Source organism: Cheilinus undulatus, linkage group 11 (genome assembly GCF_018320785.1).
Source record: "Cheilinus undulatus linkage group 11, ASM1832078v1, whole genome shotgun sequence".
Classification (NCBI taxonomy): domain Eukaryota; kingdom Metazoa; phylum Chordata; class Actinopteri; order Labriformes; family Labridae; genus Cheilinus; species Cheilinus undulatus.
This window is the reverse complement of record NC_054875.1, coordinates 989504-995503: the sequence shown is the minus strand read 5'-3', so window position 1 is coordinate 995503 and position 6000 is coordinate 989504.

Genomic DNA, 6000 nt, shown 5'->3' with positions numbered 1-6000 from the left:
CACGCCCGGTTTCATCAGTGGTCATTCTGTGGCGTGATGGCGAGGTGTGAGGGTGTGTTTGTCACTGTGAGCTGTGGAGGTTTTAGAGAAGAACTCTCTCAGGTTGGCACTCAGATAAAACATTTATTTATTGTTTATTTATATTTATTGTGACTCAGGTATGTTTCTCTGGTGGGTCTTCCCTTTAACGGTGTACGTTATTATTCCTGGATATCAGCTAGTAGGGAGTAAAAGAGAACATGCTAAAAGATTTACAACAGTTTACGATGAGACAGAGAGAGAGTAAACTCAGAGCAGACGTCTCTGACACCAGAATGACTCTGGTTCAGTCAGAGGCAGAATAAAGGAGGAGCTGGGGTGGAGGAGGGTTGGAAAAGCCACCAGCAGAGGGAGCAGACAGGCCAGAGCAGTTTAAATAAGGCAGCATCAGTGAGGTAAGCCAGCAGGGAGCTTCAAGAGAATCGGCTATCTGTCAGCTGATGAGGGCTTAGATCAGCTGATGAGGGCTTAGATCAGCTGATGAGGGTTTAGATCAGCTGATGAGGGTTTAGATCAGCTGATGAGGGCTTAGATCAGCTGATGAGGGTTTAGATCAGCTGATGGGGGCTTAGATCAGCTGATGAGGGCTTAGATCATCTGATGAGGGTTTAGATCAGCTGATGGGGGCTTAGATCAGCTGATGAGGGCTTAGATCAGCTGATGAGGGCTTAGATCAGCTGATGAGGGCTTAGATCAGCTGATGAGGGCTTAGATCAGGTGATGAGGGTTTAGATCAGCTGATGGGTGCTTAGATCAGCTGATGAGGGCTTAGATCAGGTGATGGGGCTTAGATCAGCTGATGGGGGCTTAGATCAGCTGATGGGGGCTTAGATCAGCTGATGAGGGCTTAGATCAGCTGATGGGTGCTTAGATCAGCTGATGGGTGCTTAGATCAGCTGATCTCGGTTATACGGCAGCGTTTGACTTCGTGGCCTGCATGAACTAACACCGTATGTCCGGCAGTCAAGGTCAAGCTTGACAGCTTTTCCCCCCGTAATACGCCCAGAGACCAATAGAGGGTCCCTAGAACATCCACAGCAGGACCAGGGGCTCATGACGACCCTACTTCCCCTCTAAGCTGTGCTTACTCGCCACATCCACCCTTTACTCCGCCCTAAAGCTGTGGACTTTATTCACAGGTGATTTTCCCATGCCCTGGTGGCTTTAGCGGCTTATAGTCACATCTGTGCCTCACTGTGGCCTCAGATTTGGCCCAAACACACCTAAATGTTCTACACAGTGCTGCATATCTCTGAAACATCATTAATGGCCCAGCCCTACCGAAAAGCTCTATCCTGAGGCGTCTGCCCCCCTTTGACCTGTGGCCCATGTGCTATATAAATGGAGATGTAGACAGTGGAGCACATCCTGACTTGGTCAGTCTAGATGGACTCTAATGGGATGATAATCTCTGTGGATCCTACTGAGGCTCATTGACATCATCACATCTGGACTAAGACGAGTCCTTTAGTCCACGGTCTGGCTTTAATCTGGATTTATGTCCCCCTTTCTGGAGTTTTCTGAGGAACCATCCATCTGTCTCTGCTCTGACGTGTGTGTGTGTGTGTGTGTGGGTGTGTGTGTGTGTGGTTAGTCACCAGGAACAGGCACAAAGCCTACGACCATTTTTGGTCCTTGTTTCTTTCCCATCGTCACGCTGTCATCGTCTCCCTTCAGTGAGGCCGAGCTCAGTGAGCGGGGTCTGGAGGAGGTCCAGACCAAACAGAGGGACGGGGACTGATGGGGTCCGAGCGGATGGAGCAGAGGGGGCAGGGATCGTCCTGCGGAGCTGATAGGAGCGACACTCACTTCCTGTAGGCTGGAGTTTACAGATATCACCGCTTTCTTTAACCACACAGCGACGGGTCAAAAACCTCTGACAGTTTCAGTATCATGTGTTCTAGAATATTCAGATCCATGTTCTTTAATCTGGACTTAGTCCCCTCTGCAGCTCTAACAGCCTCCTCTCTTCTCTGAAGGCTTTCCAGAACATTCTGGAGTGTTTCAGTGAGAATGTGTGTCCATTCATCCTGGAGAGCATTTATGAGGTCAGGCTCTGATGTTGCACAGAAAGACCTGGACCCCTACTGACCATACCATTATCCCTCCTCCACCAAACTTCACAGTCAGACAGCTAATGTTCTCCCAGCGTCCTCCACACCCTCTGACCCCTGACCTCTGAAAGAGTCAAACGTTTTAAAGTTCCCATAACTGCAGAGATCATTCATCATATTTAAACCTCCTTACCCTGATTTAAAATCACAACACAGCCACACTTTCAGCAACGTAGACCCAGAAATGGCCCAGGAACGGTCCAGGAGTTCTGGCCGTGGTATCAAATAGACATCAGTAAACTAAACTCTCTGTAGGATCTAGACTCTATTTAAAGTGGTTCTATCCACAGAGGTAAAACCTCGTACACCCGAGTAAACCTTAAAGTCCAGCTCTGATACCAGGGATCCAGGATGATTTTATCTCCATGGAGCTTTAGAGCTGACAGAACCACACGCTTCAGTAAAAAAAACAGGAGGAATACCCAAAGTGTTCCCCATCATCTGCTGGTAAATTTTGAGTACAGTCATCTAAAATATCAGACTCTTGTCCACATTACAGCACTAGTTTCTGTAATAATAAACAGAAAACATATCTCTGCTATTAAAGATATCTCTGCGATTCTGATGTCTAAAGGTTGTAAAGCCTCCAACAGGCTGTCTGATCCATGAAGCAGCTCCTGCGGGGCCCCCATGTTTAACAGACTCTGAAATGTGGAGTAAGAGCGAGGTTTGGATTCCTCACATTCCTCAGATCAACATTTGTTCTACATTATCAGAGTTTAGATATGAGCTCATTGTTCCTTTTTAAGAATTAGAAAAGTAGGGCAAAGCAGGCAGCTGTGTTTGGAGCAACACTGTCCTCTAGTGAACACTGTCCTCTAATGAACACTGCCCCCTAGTGACTACTGCCCCCTAGTGAAAACTGTCAACTAGTGAACACTGTCCTCTAATGAACCCTGCCCCCTAGTGAACACTGCCCCCTAGTGACCACTGTCCCCTAGTGAAAACTGCCCCCTAGTGACCACTGTCCCCTAGTGAACACTCCCCCCTAGTGACCACTGCCCCCTAGTGACCACTGTCTCCTAGTGAACACTGCCCCCTAGTGATCACTGTCCCCCTAGTGACCACTGTCCTCTAGTGAACACTGTCCTCTAGTGACCACTGTCCCCTAGTGACCACTGCCCCCTAGTGACCACTGTCCTCTAGTGAACACTGTCCTCTAGTGACCACTGTCCCCTAGTGACCACTGCCCCCTAGTGACCACTGTCCTCTAGTGAACACTGTCCTCTAGTGACCACTGTCCCCTAGTGACCACTGCCCCCTAGTGACCACTGTCCTCTAGTGAACACTGTCCTCTAGTGACCACTGTCCCCTAGTGACCACTGCCCCCTAGTGACCACTGGCCCCTAGTGAACACTGCCCCCTAGTGACCACTGTCCTCTAGTGAACACTGTCCTCTAGTGACCACTGTCCCCTAGTGAACACTGCCCCCTAGTGACCACTGCCCCCTAGTGACCACTGTCTCCTAGTGAACACTGTCCCCTGTTGAACACTGCCCCCTTTTGATCATTGTCCCCCTAGTGACCACTGCCCCCTAGTGACCACTGCCCCCTAGTGAATACTGCCCCCTAGTGACCACTGTCAACTAGTGAACACTGCCCCCTAGTGAACACTGTCCTCTAGTGAACACTGCCCCCTAGTGAACACTGTCCTCTAGTGAACACTGCCCCCTAGTGACCACTGTCAACTAGTGAACACTGCCCCCTAGTGAACACTGTCCTCTAGTGACCACTGTCCACTAGTGAACACTGTCCTCTAGTGAACACTGTCCTCTAATGAACACTGTCCTCTAATAAACACTGTCCTCTAATAAACACCGCCCCCTAGCCACCACTGTCCTCTAGTGAACACTGCCCCCTAGTGAACACTGTCCTCTAGTGAACACCGTCCTCTAGTGAACACTGTCCTCTAATGAACACTGTCCTCTAATAAACACTGTCCTCTAATAAACACCGCCCCCTAGCCACCACTGTCCTCTAGTGAACACTGTCCTCTAGTGAACACCGTCCTCTAGTGAACACTGTCCTCTAATAAACACTGTCCTCTAATAAACACCGCCCCCTAGCCACCACTGTCCTCTAGTGAACACTGTCCTCTAGTGAACACCGTCCTCTAGTGAACACTGTCCTCTAATGAACACTGTCCTCTAATAAACACCGCCCCCTAGCCACCACTGTCCTCTAGTGAACACTGTCCTCTAGTGAACACGGTCCTCTAGTGACCACTGTCCACTAGTGAACACTGTCCACTAGTGAACACCGTCCTCTAGTGAACACTGTCCTCTAATGAACACTGTCCTCTAATAAACACCGCCCCCTAGCCACCACTGTCCTCTAGTGAACACGGTCCTCTAGTGACCACTGTCCACTAGTGAACACTGTCCACTAGTGAACACCGTCCTCTAGTGAACACTGTCCTCTAATGAACACTGTCCTCTAATAAACACCGCCCCCTAGCCACCACTGTCCTCTAGTGACCACTGGCCCCTAGTGAACACTGCCCCCTAGTGACCACTGTCCTCTAGTGAACACTGTCCTCTAGTGACCACTGTCCCCTAGTGAACACTGCCCCCTAGTGACCACTGCCCCCTAGTGACCACTGTCTCCTAGTGAACACTGTCCCCTGTTGAACACTGCCCCCTTTTGATCATTGTCCCCCTAGTGACCACTGCCCCCTAGTGACCACTGCCCCCTAGTGACTACTGCCCCCTAGTGACCACTGTCAACTAGTGAACACTGCCCCCTAGTGAACACTGTCCTCTAGTGAACACTGCCCCCTAGTGAACACTGTCCTCTAGTGAACACTGCCCCCTAGTGACCACTGTCAACTAGTGAACACTGCCCCCTAGTGAACACTGTCCTCTAGTGACCACTGTCCACTAGTGAACACTGTCCTCTAGTGACCACTGTCCACTAGTGAACACTGTCCACTAGTGAACACCGTCCTCTAGTGAACACTGTCCTCTAATAAACACTGTCCTCTAATAAACACTGTCCTCTAATAAACACCGCCCCCTAGCCACCACTGTCCTCTAGTGAACACTGTCCTCTAGTGAACACGGTCCTCTAGTGACCACTGTCCCCTAGTGACCACTGCCCCCTAGTGACCACTGCCCCCTAGTGACCACTGTCCACTAGTGAACACTGTCCTCTAATGAACACTGTCCTCTAATAAACACCGCCCCCTAGCCACCACTGTCCTCTAGTGAACACTGTCCTCTAGTGAACACGGTCCTCTAGTGACCACTGTCCCCTAGTGACCACTGCCCCCTAGTGACCACTGCCCCCTAGTGACCACTGTCCACTAGTGAACACTGCCCCCTAGTGACCACTGCCCCCTAGTGACCATTGCCCCCTAGTGACCACTGTCCACTAGTGACCACTGTCCCCTAGTGAAAACTGCCCCCTAGTGACCACTGTCCCCTAGTGAACACTGTCCCCTGTTGAACACTGCCCCCTAGTGACCACTGTCCCCTAGTGAACACTGTCCCCTGTTGAACACTGCCCCCTAGTGAACACTGCCCCCTAGTGACCACTGTCCCTTAGTGAACACTGCCCCCTAGTGACCACTGCCCCCTGGTGAACACTGCCCCCTAGTGACCACTGTCCCCTAGTGAACACTGCCCCCTAGTCATCACTGTCCACTAGTGACCACTGCCCCCTAGTGACCACTGTCCCCTAGTGAACACTGCCCCCTAGTCATCACTGTCCACTAGTGACCACTGCCCCCTAGTGACCACTGTCCCCTAGTGAACACTGCCCCCTAGTCATCACTGCCCCCTAGTGACCACTGTCCCTTAGTGACCACTGCCCCCTAGTGAACACTGCCCCCTAGTGAACACTGCCCC